At 44.7% G+C, this 14,370-nt stretch overlaps 1 protein-coding gene across 2 annotated transcripts in view; it reads right to left on the bottom strand.

Moving 5' to 3' along the window:
* EGFLAM (EGF like, fibronectin type III and laminin G domains) overlaps positions 1 to 14,370 on the bottom strand; it is a 305,415-nt gene that overhangs the window by 219,106 nt on the left and 71,939 nt on the right. The window lies entirely within an intron of this gene.

Genomic DNA, 14,370 nt, shown 5'->3' with positions numbered 1-14,370 from the left:
TATGACCCAAAATATGGGTTAAGTACAGACCAACAAAAAAGATAAAATCAATATTATATTTATTAACCGCTTGCCGACTGCCGCACGACTATTTACGTCGGCAGTCAGCCCCTCACAGGCAAAGCGACGTAGGGCTACGTCGCTAGCCTGTGAGGCTCTAGGGAGAGCGCGCGCGCCGCCGGAGGTGCGCTCCCGCACGGTCACGCACCCCCCTGCGTGTGTGCCCGGCGGACCCGATGTCGGCCGGTCACTCGCGATCGTCCGTTAGAGCAGGAGAAAGGCAGGCGGCTAATGTAAACAAGCCGCCTGTCATTCGCCCCGTGTATTAATAGTGATCATACGGTTCTACTATGTAGGACCGTTGATCACTGTTCCTACACCTCAAGCCACAGCCAATCACAGTTAGAATCACGCCCCTAGGGACACACATAGCCCCTCCCTCTCAAAAAAAGTTAACCCCTTCACTGCCAGTGTCATTTTACAGTAACAGTGCATATGTATAGAACTGATTACTGTAGTAATGTCACTGGTAACCCCAAAAGTGTCAAAAATGTCAGCCAAAGGTCCGCAATGTTGCAGTACCGCAAAAAAAAAAAATCGCAGATCGCCACCATTACGTGTTAAAAAAAAACAACAAAAGTGACAAAAATCTGTCCCTTAGTTAGTAAACGCAATAACTTTTGCGCAAACCAATAAAAATACGCTTTTTGCGATTTTTTATTTACCAAACATATGTATTTTGTATTTTTTGGGGGGGGGAATTTCATATAAAAAAAATATGAAGAATATTGTTATTTTTGCAAAATTGACGCTCATCTTTTGTTTATAGCGCAAAAAGTAAAAATCGCACAGGTGATTAAATACCACCAAAAGGTCCATAGCCCGTAAATGGAAATGTGAAGACACCCCGACCAGGAGGGAAGTGATACAAATAGTGGGTGAATCGTGTGCACACGAGAAAACTCTAGCGGTTAATGCTTTTAAAATGCAACGATTTAGGGCCAGATGGTCCGCCTGAAATGATTATGTTGAAAAATGTGGTCCCCAATAAATTAACACCCTTTCTGTTGTTATCTGATTGACCCTAAGGAGATTCCACTGGGGCCGTGGGCGGGTGATGTGGGGGCGGGTCTAAGCGGGGGGTCGCAGCAGGTTCCCTTTCGGGGCGTCCCCCTTGGGGTGGCTTAAGTGTAGTAGATGCCGCCGGTAGCCTTTCGGCTGCACTGCCCTGCGCCCCCCCTACCCTCCTAGGGTCTCGGCACTGGTTTGGATATATTGAGATGGTCTGCACTGCATAGATTATAGCATTTCCATAGCTCCTGGCTGCTGTGGGTCGGTCCTTTAATCCCTCAATCTTTCCCTTTCGAATGTGATTTTCAGCTGTTTACTTGTTTATCTACTTTGTTGTTCCAACGCTGTTTACCATTAATGATTGCAATACAAAGTTTGTAACTCATTTTTATTTCAGCAAAAATCCAAATAAAAAGATATTTAGAAAACAAATACCATCAAAAGAAAGCTCTGTTTGTGGGAAAAAAAGGACGTCAAATTCGTTTAGGTACAGCGTCGCACGACCGCGCAATTGTCCGTTAAAGTCACGCAGTGCCGAATCGCAAAATAGGCCCTAGTCAGGAAGGGGGTAAAATCTTCCGGGGCTTAAGTGGTTAAACAAAGAAAAAAACACAATGGAAAAGTGCAACATGCACGTAAACATACATATGCGGGTGGCTTGCCCTAAAAAGACATCATCATATATACTGTCACTTAATACATCAATTTGTATGAGACCAGGTTTTGACCATGATGAGATGTAACTCTACACCCGACGCGTTTCTGGATACTGAATCCTTCTTCAGGGGTGTGTAAATAATGGTTTTAAACAGCACTTATGAAAGATAGGCACCAAATAGGCTGACCATGACAGGGCCAAAAGATTCCGGGGAGGCAGATTCCCTGAAATCTTTTGGCTCTGTCATGGTCTTTTGGCCGTGCATTTTGAATCATGCAATCTAGAGCACCCTTGTTCCCTTGTGTGGCTGCCATCGTTCTAACACTCTTGGTCTTGCTGGGCTCCAGGTGTGTGGCATCCGCCCTTGCTCCATTGGCCACTGGTTCTGATGCACATAGGGGTTGAACATACTCTACTTGTCTTTATGTCATGCTGGCTAAAATGTGTTGACTCATCTATATCATAAGTGCTGTTTAAAACCATTATTTACACACCCCTGAAGAAGGATTCAGTATCCAGAAACGCGTCGGGTGTAGAGTTACATCTCATGGTCAAAACCTGGTCTCATACAAATTAATAATTAAGTGACATCATATATGATGATGTCTTTTTAGGGCTAGCCACCCGCATATGTATGTTTACACGCATGTTGCACTTTTCCATTGTGTTTTTTTTCTTTGTTTAATTAATATAATATTGATTTTATCTTTTTTTGTTGGTCTGTACATAACCCATATTTTGGGTTATATTTATCCTTAGGATAAAGACTGTTAAAGTTCCGTAGGGGGGGTTCTTTCCTTGTACGTTCTTGTCAAGGGATGTTGGTCTTATCCGACGCCTCCTTTACCCACTAGCCGGTCCTGTTTTATCCTATTGAACTCCCTACCCTAATCTGTCTGATTATCTCCTACTCTACTACACTACTGCTTTTAGACAATCCCTGAAAACCCTTCCCTTCAGAGAAGCCCATTCTCCCTCCTGTACTTTGATTTTCTCCGTCAGCTCATCCCCCACAGTTACAACCTTTTTTATTATTACATTCTCCCTCCTAGATTGTAAGCTCTAACGAGCAGGGCCCTCTGATTCCTCTTGTATTGAATTGTATTGTACCTGTACTGTCTGCCCTCATGTTGTAAAGCGCTGCGCAAACTGTCGGCGCTATATAAATCCTTTATAATAAAAATATTAATAATAATGATAATAATAATATATGCATGATCCTACGCACAGCTGCCACCCTATAGTAGTAAAACTGCTATAGGGCAGTGGGCAAGTAGTTAAAAAAAATAAAATATGAAAAAGATTGTTCATCAGATGGGAAATAGATGGCAAATTACAGTCACAGAGATCAATATTTTTTGATGATATTCATTCATTTAGAAAAAGTTCCTACAAATGTTCTTGACGAATGTTCAAATCTGTCTCATTTATTACTTCGGCGTGCTATTTTATATCGGTGAGTAGAGAGTTCCGTGCTTGGAAAAAGAAGAGTTTAACATTTCCCATAACATATATCGTGTACAGAGCTCCTGTTGTGAGTTTATAACTGATTCTCAGGCACAATGTTCCTTGATATTACTGATCAGCGGGCATTCACAACAGTACTGGATGAAGGTCCTATAGAGCTCGGAAATGGTGATAAATATACTTCAAAATCTTCCATGCTGTTCAAATAAATATGGAACAAAAATGCCCTAACCTCTCCGTTTTCAAGTGATGATTTTGCCCAGTACCTTTAAGTGTCACTTCACTTTTTGAAGTATAATAAAAAAAATTGCTGTCGGTTAGAATTTAACCACTTGCCGACCGCCGCACGACTATCTACGTCGGCGGTCAGCCCCTCACAGGCAAACTAACGTAGGGCTACGTTGCTTGCTTGTGAGGGTCTAGGGAGCGAGCGCGCGCCCCCGGAGGCGCGCTCCCGCGTGGTCACGGACCCCCCCGCGCGTGTGACCAGCGGACCCGATGTCCGCCGGCCACTCGGCGATTGGTGGGGGAGAGGGAGAATGTCAGGCAGCTTGTGTAAACAAGCTGCCTGTCATTCTCCTCGCTGCAAAGACACTGATCACATGGATCTACTATGTAGATCCGTTGATCAGTGTCCTTACAGCTGAAGCCACAGCCAATCACAGTAGAAAGCACGCCCCTAGGGACACACACAGCCCCTCCCTCCCAAATAAAGTTAACCCCTTCACTACCAGTGTATTTTTACAGTAACAGTGCATATATATAGCACTGATTACTGTAGAAATGTCACTGGTAACCCCAAAAGTGTCAAAAATGTCAGTCAAGGGTCCGATCTGTCCGCCGCAATGTCGCAGTACCGCAAAAAAAATCGCAGATCGCCGCCATTACGCGTTAAAAAAAAACAACAAAAATGACAAAAATCTTTCCCTTTGTTAGTAAACGCGATAACTTTTGCGCAAACCAATCAAAATACGCTTTTTGCGATTTTTTTTTTACCAAACATAGGTAGGATAAAACAAATTGGCCGAAAATTTTAAAAAATTTTGATTTTTACATTTTTTTGGGGGGGAATTTCATATAAAAAAATGTGAAAAATATTGCTATTTTTGCAAAATTGACGCTCTTTTTTTGTTTATAGCGCGTGATCAAAAAATCGCACAGGTGATCAAATACCACCAAAAGAAAGCTCTGTTTGTGGGAAAAAAAGGACGCCAAATTCGTTTAGGTACAGCGTCGCACGACCGCGCAATTGTCCGTTAAAGTCACGCAGTGCCGAATCGCAAAATACCCCCTGGTCGGAATGGGGGTAAAATCTTCCGGGGCTTAAGTGGTTAAAGAGACCCAGTCACTGGACCATTTATTTTACCTATTGGGGTCCACAAGCCCTATTCTCCTATTCTCCCTAAATTCCCTTGAATTTTTTTTCCGGAAATGTCTCTGTTTCACACATTATATGTTTTAGAATTAGTTGTCTATCCAAATGTATTATATATTATTTTTTTTTTTTAGGACAGATAGGACTTCTGTAGCAAAGTGTCAAAAATGTCAGTTAGGGGTCCGATCTGTCCGCCGCAGTGTCGCAGCCCCGCAAAAAATCGCAGATCGCCACCATTACTAGTAAAAAAAAAAAAAAAATGACATAAATCTTTCCAGTAGTTAGTAGACGTGATAACTTTTGCAGAAACCAATTAACCACTTCCGCACTGCTCACTAGAGCTCTACTGCGGCAAAGTGGCTCGATAACGTCTGGCGAAGTAGTACTACGTCACCAGACATTCCCCTCTCTCGGCGGCGCGCGTGTGGCGCCGGAGGCTCGCTCCCACTGTATTCAGTCACAGCGGGAGTCGGGCCAGGGGAGGAGCAGCGGCGATCGCCACTGCTCTTCCCTGATCGTCAGGGAATCGAGTGTGGAGATTCGCCTGCTTGTGTAAACACAAGCGGGCGGATCTCCGACAGGCAGGCTCAGATCGCAGGGTTCAGCATAGCTGAACCTGCGATCTGTCCTTGTGTCACATAGTCCCCTCCACCCACACACGTCAGTAAGCACCAGGCATACATTAAGCCCTTGATCACCAATAAAAATTAACCTCTTCCCTGCCAGTGTCATTTTTACAGTAACAGTGCATATTTATAGCACTGATTACTGTAGTAATGTCACTGGTACCCCCAAAAGTGTCAAAAATGTCAGTCATGGGTCCGATCTGTCCGCCGCAATGTCGCAGTCCCGCAAAAAAAATCGCAGATTGCCGCCATTACTCGTTAAAAAAAAAACACCAAAAATGACAGAAATCTTTCCCTTAGTTAGTAAACGCAATAACTTTTGTGCAAACCAATCAAAATACGCTTATTGCGATTTTTTTTACCAAACATAAGTAGCAGAAAACAAATTGGCCAAAAATTTAAAAAAATTTCGATTTTTACATTTTTTTGGGGGGGAATTTCATATAAAAAAATGTAAAAAATATTGTTATTTTTTCAAAATTGTCGCTATTTTTTTGTTTATAGCGCAAAAAGTAAAAATCGCACAGGTGATCAAATACCTCCAAAAGAAAGCTCTATTTGTGGGGAAAAAAGAACGTCAATTTAATTTGGGTACGGCGTCGCACGACCGCGCAATTGTCAGTTAAAGTCGCACAGTGCCAAATCACAAAAAGTGGTCCAGACGTAAGACAGCAAAATCCTCCGGTGGTAAAGTGGTTAAAATACGCTTATTGCGATTTTGTTTACCAAAAATATGTAGCAGAAAACAAATTGGCCTAAAAGGTGAAAACATTTTGATTTTTACATTTTTTTTGGGGGGGGGGAATGTTATATAGCAGAATGTGAAAATTATTGTTTTTTTGTCAGAATTGTCGCTCTTTTTTTGTTTATAAAAACAAAAAATAAAAATCGCACAGGTGATCAAATACCACCAAAAGAAAGCTCTATTTATGGGGAAAAAAAGGACATTCATTTTTCTTGGGTACAGCATCGCATGACCATGCAATTGTCCATATAATTAACGCAGTGCCGAATCGCAAAAAATTACCTGGTCATTAAGGGGGCAAATCCTTGGGGTCCAGAAGTGGGTAACAGACAACGCAACTTTTTTCATGTTTGACATGTTGTTTTGCAGATGGCCAGAGACTACAGGCATTCTACCAGAGATGGTCAGCGAATGCTATAGATGTTGGAGACTGGGAACTTGCTTCAGAAGACAGTCACAGACCAGAAACACGTTACATGCGACTGATAGAAATCACTGCTGTTACAGACTCTTTAGTGCTTTCTCCCTATAGTGACAAAAACAATCCCCCATTCCTGTCCTGCCTACTGAAGGCAACAGGAGAGATGATTTTTGCCTTGCACCAGCCACAGAATGTGTATATCCCCATGCAGCTGCCTTTGAGGGGATGTGGCTCAACTGCCAGCTTTTACCACCCCACCTTCCTGACAGCAAGTGTAAACTAGGCCTAAATGGGATAGCAAGCACAGACAAAAGAGTAATGTGAAAGAAATCATCCAAACTATTTATCTTCTAGAAGCTAGTCCAAGAAATAGTTTCCTCCACAGACCTTGGTTGGCACCTAGGTAATGAAAGCACAGACTACTGTTGGCAGGTGCCCAAAGGGCCCCACAATATGTGCCAAAGGACTGCAGGTTGGGCACAAAGGTTCTTTGTATGGCCTCATGCACACTGGACGTTTTTTACAGCTGCTGTTTTTGGCCTCAGACGTTTTTTTCTGCAGCCAGTAAACTCCCCAGCATGTTCTCCTATGTATCCATGCACACAGGCTGTTATCAGCAGTTTTTGGCTGGGCCGTGTTCTGGCTGGAAAAAAAAAACAGAACTGGTGTGTTTTAGGAGGCGTTCTTCAGCTGCAAAAATGCTCTAACTCTGATAAAAGCTGAAAAGTGCCAAAAAACGATGAAAAGCGCGGCTATTAGTAACGTTTTTGAGCCATAAGCTTTTGTGGGAGTATAGTTTTGCTAAAAAAAAAAAGGCTAAAAGATGCTACAGCTGAAAATAGCTAAAAGCTGCTGAAAAACGCTACTGCAAAAAAGCTGAAAAACTCCTTCTACAGTTTTCTAATGACGTTTTGATAACGTCCAGTGTGCATGAGGCCTAAGTGTGCGGGAGGCCTAAGTGAGCGGGAAGCCTAAGTGTGCGGGAGGCCTAAGTGTGCATGAGGCCTAAGTGTGCGGGAGGCCTAAGTGTGCATGAGGCCTAAGTGTGCGGGAGGCCTAAGTGTGCATGAGGCCTAAGTGTGCGGGAGGCCTAAGTGTGCGGTAGGCCTAAGTGTGCTGTAGGCCTAAGTGAGCGGGAAGCCTAAGTGTGCATGAGGCCTAAGTGTGCGGGAGGCCTAAGTGTGCGGTAGGCCTAAGTGTGCTGTAGGCCTAAGTGTGCGGGAGGCCTAAGTGTGCATGAGGCCTAAGTGTGTGGGAGGCCTAAGTGTGTATGAGGCCTAAGTGTGCATAAAGCCTAAGTATGTGGGTTGCCTAAGTGTGCATGAGACCTAAGTGTGCAGGAGGCCTAAGTGTGCGGTAGGCCTAAGTGTGCGGTAGGCCTAAGTGTGCGGGAGGCCTAAGTGTGCGGTAGGCCTAAGTGTGCATAAGGCCTAAGTGTGTGGGAGGCCTAAGTGTGCATGAGGCCTAAGTGTGCGGGAGGCCTAAGTGTGCGGGAGGCCTAAGTGTGTGGGAGGCCTAAGTGTGTATGAGGCCTAAGTGTGCATAAAGCCTAAGTATGTGGGTTGCCTAAGTGTGCATGAGACCTAAGTGTGCAGGAGGCCTAAGTGTGCGGGAGGCCTAAGTGTGCGGGAGGCCTAAGTGTGCGGGAGGCCTAAGTGTGTGGGAGGCCTAAGTGTGCATGAGACCTAAGTATGTGGGTGGCCTAAGTGTGCGGGAGGCCTAAGTGTGCATGAGGCCTAAGTATGTGGGTGGCCTAAGTGTGCGGGAGGCCTAAGTGTGCATGAGGCCTAAGTATGTGGGTGGCCTAAGTGTGCGGGAGGCCTAAGTGTGCATGAGGCCTTAGTGTGTGGGAGGACTAATTGTGTGGGAGTCCTAAGTGTGCATGAGGCCTAAGTGTGCATGAGGCCTAATGCTTACATTGTTCTATAATAGGATGCAACCACTAACTCACTGTAAGATCCATTCTATAGCAATGAAAGGCAACCATGTGCTGGCTTTCCGGGGCTCACAAGACAGCGAGATGTAGTCTGCTTATTGAACGCAAATGACAAACATGTCAGGTTGGCAAAAAGCGATTTGTTTCCACACTAAAACTTTAAAGTGACCTTTGCTTGTATCCTGAGCACCAAGCTGAACACGATATTCCTAACAAGCGCAAATTGAAGCCAGGCATCAGACATCAGAGGATGAGTAAACTGTCCTGGCAGAGAACATGCTCTGTGATCCACCCACACAATACGGGAAGGAATGAGCCTCTTGTGTTTTTAAAGAAACTTGGAAACAAACAATCCAATAAAACATGCAAGGCTTTGGTCCCATTTGTTCCTCATTTTAGTTCCATCTCAGTATGAACACAGTTCACGGCATCTCATGTATATGGGCTTTTGTGGGCACTGGCAGCTGAGAGATCTCAGGGTATGTGGCAACTAAACAGATGAACCTTTTGCCAACCATGCAATGCATATATGCAGGAAAAGTCCACATGCACCCATGGCCGGAGATTCAGTCACGGCTTCTGATCAGTGGCCAGCAGGATAGGCTCCCAATCATGTGACTGCTGTTAGAGCCAATCACAGCACTCATGTGTAGGCAGGTAAGAGTCAATGCTGCCCCTGTCAGGAAGTTGATTGTTAATTGTGTTTTCTTTGGGGGTTTTTTTCTTCTCTGGATCCAACCCAATGGTACCAATTGATATAAAAAGGAACAGGGCGTTCGAATCCTTGGGGTAAAAACCTAGGAAGAACCCAGTGATTTGACAAAGTCGGAGTACCCACTGCCCAGGAGGATCGCTGGGGCTTTTAGTCTCTCCTGAACACACCAACTATGGTGCCAGAGATGGACTCTGAGCAGGTATGCTGGGGCAGCCACAAGCCTGAAGTTAGGGACTAGGGATGTTATGGAAATGGTTGCGCTTTATGTCAGACTGTAGTCTGTCTTCATCATCATGTTTAATTTATTTGAGTAAAGCTTTTGAAACTTTGCCTAGTCTGAATTTACTAAAGGGGTGTATTGCAAGAAACAATTAGTTACAGTATAGTCTACAACTTGGGCAACTAAACACATTGGGGTATGAAGATAACTGAACAAGAGTAAATACAGTGTGAAGATACAGTAGTTACCAAGAGTAACAGATGTTTCTCTAGCAGCCTGTCATGTGACAGGTGGGAGCCTCTTGTAGCAAGGAAGATGTTGTCGGCACTCCTTCAGCCGTGATCCATCTCCCATAGCAATGGGAGCAGATCTGCACTGCCGGGGGCCCTCATTCTGTACACAGGTATGGGAGACACAGAGTTAAAGAGGAGCTCCAGCCCCCCCCCCCCCCCCCCAAAAAAAAACTACTGTAGCTGCTGACTTTTAATATTAGAACACGTATCTATCCAGGGATCCCGTGATGTCGGCATCCCAGCCGATTTTTCAATCAGCTCTCGGGTGCTACCACTGCCATTCCTTGTAAGGGATACCAGCAGTGAAGCCTTGCGGCTTCACAGCCAGTTCCCTACTGCGCATGCGTGAAGCGGCCCGGCACTTTCTGAATGGCTCAGCGACAGAGAAAGAAGGAGGGGGGCCGAACTTCCGAGGGACCTCGCCGTGGTGAGGTCTATGGAATTGGGTACAAGCACCTGTCAAAAACAGGTACTCGCTCCCCCCTCCCCTCCCAAAAGGTGCCAAATGTGGCAGTGGAGGGGGGAGGAAGCAAACAAGCGGAGTTTCCCCTTTTGTGCGGAGCTCCGCTTTAAATGAAACGAACGCATAGAGTACGCACTATGTGCACAGCGGGACCCCATACTAATACTGGGAGGTAGTGGTAATAAGCTGGACAGGTATAATAGGCAAGCACTCTGTGTGCCCCTCCTAAATGCATAAGTGACCGTGGTGAAGTACATTACATTGAGAGGAGTTTACTAGAGTTCATTCATGTTTAGTCAACTGTCTGGGTCGTGAGCGTGCCTCAAGTAAAGGTACCCCCATGTTTACGGCAGTGACCCTGTACAAAGTTCCTAGCTTAGTCCAGAAGGGGTTTATATGTGACCCTTGTTTGGTGCCCAGGGAGGAGGGAAACATGAGGAGGACAAGAGGAGGACAAGAGACAAGAGGAGGATGTGATGACCTTCCTATCACCCCCCCCCCCCCTATTACACATGTGATACAGAAGTCGCACTACTTCAGAGCATTAAAGCCCACTTAAGGAGCCACTGGGAGGCAGCATGATGTGCCTAACTTTTTAAATGCTAATGGTTATGCAAAGGTAAACCAGCACCAGAGGTGTCAACATGAACCTTCTAACACAAATGTATAGGTAACCATTAAGGTGTACCTAAAGGTAAAACTTTTTTTTTTTTGGATAGAGTGAAGAGGTATTACAACACCTGTCAGGTTTTTACTGTTGCTTGTGTTCCCATAAAGGGAGATTCATCCTCTCTATTTGTCCTGGTGACCATTATCACCAGAAGTGAAAGGTAAAGAAAATCCAAAATTTTGAGTGGTCACCAGAACAGTAATGGAGGGTACAATTACCAGGGTTGCATTGGTGGCAATGAGGGATTTCCCTCACTTTGGAAGGATCTCCTTTCACCTCCTGTTTTGGCTACAGGACAGGAAATAAAGGGAAATAAAACACAGATGTAAAAAAAATGACAGGGGATATGACCCTCCCTCACTATCTCCAAATGAAAAAAAGAAAAAGTTTTGACATTAGTTCTACTTTAACGTAATTGCTCCTCAAGTAAACAGTAATTCAATTCACATAAAAAGATGATCTAAAAGAAGCGCAAAGCCAAATTACATTGTTTTGTAATAACTTGTTGTGGGAGGAAAGAAAATTGCATAAGCTAATGGCACTTTTCCACTGCAAGTACCGGCTCGGCTCTACTCGGCCCTGCTTGGCCCGGTTTGCTTTTCCACTGCTGTTACCGCATGGTACGGTGTTGGAACTGTTCGGTACGGTACGGTACGGTATGGTTTGCTTTTCCACTAAAGTAGTACTAAAGTTAAGTGGGTGGGATAACAACGGGGTGGGTGGGATTCTCTTTTTTTTTTTTTGCAAATATTCTTTATTCAAGTTTTGGAGCATAACAAAGAAAATAAGAGAAAACCAAAAAAGCATATGTTTCTCAACAAGCAGTCATATAACATATAACAGTGACATCTCATAAACAACCGTACAAAGCATAGAATGGTGTAATATAAAGTGACATTACATATATAGGTATCACGTATTGAATACTGTAACCAACAGCGTCTAATAGTGTGCAGCTAAACAACACAATCAGGATAGTGTCCCCGCCCAAAAGTTCCAATGAGCCTCAAAGGATCGCATCTGCATTCTATTTATCGCTAATGCTTTTTCAAAGCTGTAGTTCATTTTTAAAAGATGAACCACCTCTTCTAAGTGGGGGGGCTCAGTTGACTTCCATTTGCGAAGAATAATCGTTCTGGCAGCCAATAAGACATGGGTGATCCAAGGCCTATATGTGACCGGTATGCGGTCTATTCCTATGTGTAGGAGGGCTAGCCCCGGGGATGGTCGGAGTATGCACCCCGTATGTGTTGACATGTAAGAGAATACCCTGTTCCAGTAGCTTGTCAAGGAAGGGCAGGCCCACAGAATGTGTAATAAAGTCCCCACCTGGGAGCATTCCCTCCAGCAGAGTTTGGAGTATGATGGGGAGAAGCCAGCCAGACGATAGGGAGTATAGTACCATCTGTTCAGAAGTTTTTGGGTCATCTCCCAATGATTCGCACAGTGCGAGTATTTATATATGGCCGCTAGGGCAGAGCGCCACTGTGGTATAGAGAGTGTAGAGCCCAGATCTTTGTCCCATTTAAACATGGAGGTTGTTTTGTAGAATGTAGAATTATCTAATAGGATGTCGTAATAATGTGATAATTTGGATTTTGTTGGGGTATTGAGTGTGAGAAGGTCCCATAAACCACCATAGGGTGGGTGGGATTCTCTGACCAATCAGTGGCTAGTAGTGACTGCATGCAAAGGATTGTGGGATATGGTACCGGGTATGGTACTTCTTGGAACCACAATCGAGGTGGTACTGTTTTTGAGAGCCGTACCGTCCGGTTCCATGCAGTGGAAAAGCGCCGCCGTACCGTACCGAACCGTTCCTACACCATACCATGCGGTACCAGCAGTGGAAAAGCACAAAAGCGAGCCGAAGCGTACGGTTCCATGCAGTGGAAAAGCGCCATATGTGTAGCACTTCTCCCTTGGGAGCTGCTGGTTACGGGTTCCCCTGGGTTACCATTAGCAACAATATGACAGTTTGACAATTTTCCAAGTTTCCAGGAGCTTTGGGTTATTTTTGTATTTTTATTTGGAACTTGGATAGGAGAAGGGAATGAGTGGGATACTCCAACTTTATACAACTATGCACAATTGTCTGGGACGACTTGAACATGCTGAGTAACGCTGAGTAACGCTGAGTAGCGCTAGTTACGGCTTGGCCGCTGCTTAATTTTGCCCTTAGCTGTGAAGTATATGCAAATGAGCTTCCCGAGGTAAACTGTACTGTACTGCTGAACAACTTCAGGGCCCTCCCTGGCACCCCCTTTGTTCCTAATCTTCAGGGTCAACTACACGGCACCTCCTTTACTGATACACTTCCTGTGTGAGGTAGCTCCTTGATCCCCTGACCTTTCTGGAGTGGTCCCCTCTCCTAGGCAGACCCTTAGGCAGAACTCCTGGTACTCACGATATTGTTTTTCCCAACAGTCTCTGCCAGCAGCTCCACTTGTCAGCACTCTGGATCCTCTGCAGCTCAGCTCCATACCTGTTTCACTAGGCCGACCGCCTGAACCTACACACCTACAGTAGAAGAGACAGCCGTCCACCTCCTCCTGGGACTTTGCTTCCCGCCAAAGACGCCCTGCCACATGCGCTCCCCACTTTTATCCCCAATCCCATGATGCACCTTTCCAGGCGCCAACCCACTGGGACAGTTACAAAAGCTTGTGTATCATTGGTCAGGTTTTCTCCACTGTCCAACAAGCCTCCCTATTGGACACAGTGGGGACACTCCCTCAGACCCGATAAATACACACTGAGCACAGAGAGCAGGCCTAACTAAAGATCAGGCTCCCCTGATAAGCAGCAGGAGCATTAGATGCCTTTACCTAGCATCTTTCTTGGAGGGGGCTACATATGGGCTGTTTAAAACTCTGGCAAGATAAACTGATATTTCTCTGTACTTAGATTGAAATAAGAAAAGGTTGACGGTTTAAATCCCAACTACAGCACTACTGACACAAAGTTTGGATGTTATCCCTGTGCCTCCATTGGTTTCCTCTGGGTACTCTAGTTTCCTCCCACACTCCAAAGACATGCTGGTAGGTTAATTGGCTCCTCTCTGCATGAATGTGAGTTAGGGACTTTAGATTGTAAGCTCCTTGAGGGCATTGACTGATGTGAATGTACAATTTTATGTAAAGCACTGCATAAAATGATGGCAATATATAAGAACCTGTATTAAATAATAAATAAGAAAGTGAATGCAGACACCACATCTAAGAACATTTGTTTGAATATCATTTTAGTATAGTGAGAAATGCCCTTGCAATGGTGTTTGCAGAACCCTCACTCCCTAGGAGAGTAATGTCAGTTCTGAATTTCTTCCATGTGCTTCTATCTACCTGACTGAAGACAAGGAATCCTAAATCTTTAGGTGTCAACTTTTTGTAACTTTTTTTTTTTTTTAATCCTATGAGGTTCTCTGTTTTCTGAGGTTCGCTATCCTCTATATCAGTGTTTCTCAACCTTTTTCAGCACCCTTTAAAATTATGGACAATCTTGAGGCACCCTCTAAAATCATGGACAGTCTCCAGGCATCTCATACTAAAATGTAAAAATGATTCTAATTGTTTTACATAATATATTGACATCAATACACGTAGGACAGCCAACGTTAGAGGTGATTTATTTTTCCAACGCCAATCAGTGGCGGCCCACCCATGGTTGGCGCAGGGGCGCCGCCCCCCCCCCCCCCAGACACAAGCAGA

Source organism: Pelophylax lessonae (genome assembly GCF_965119305.1).
Source record: "Pelophylax lessonae genome assembly, chromosome: 1".
Classification (NCBI taxonomy): Eukaryota; Metazoa; Chordata; class Amphibia; order Anura; family Ranidae; genus Pelophylax; species Pelophylax lessonae.
The sequence above is the reverse complement of the archived record's forward strand: the minus strand, read 5'-3'. Positions and strand labels throughout refer to the sequence as shown.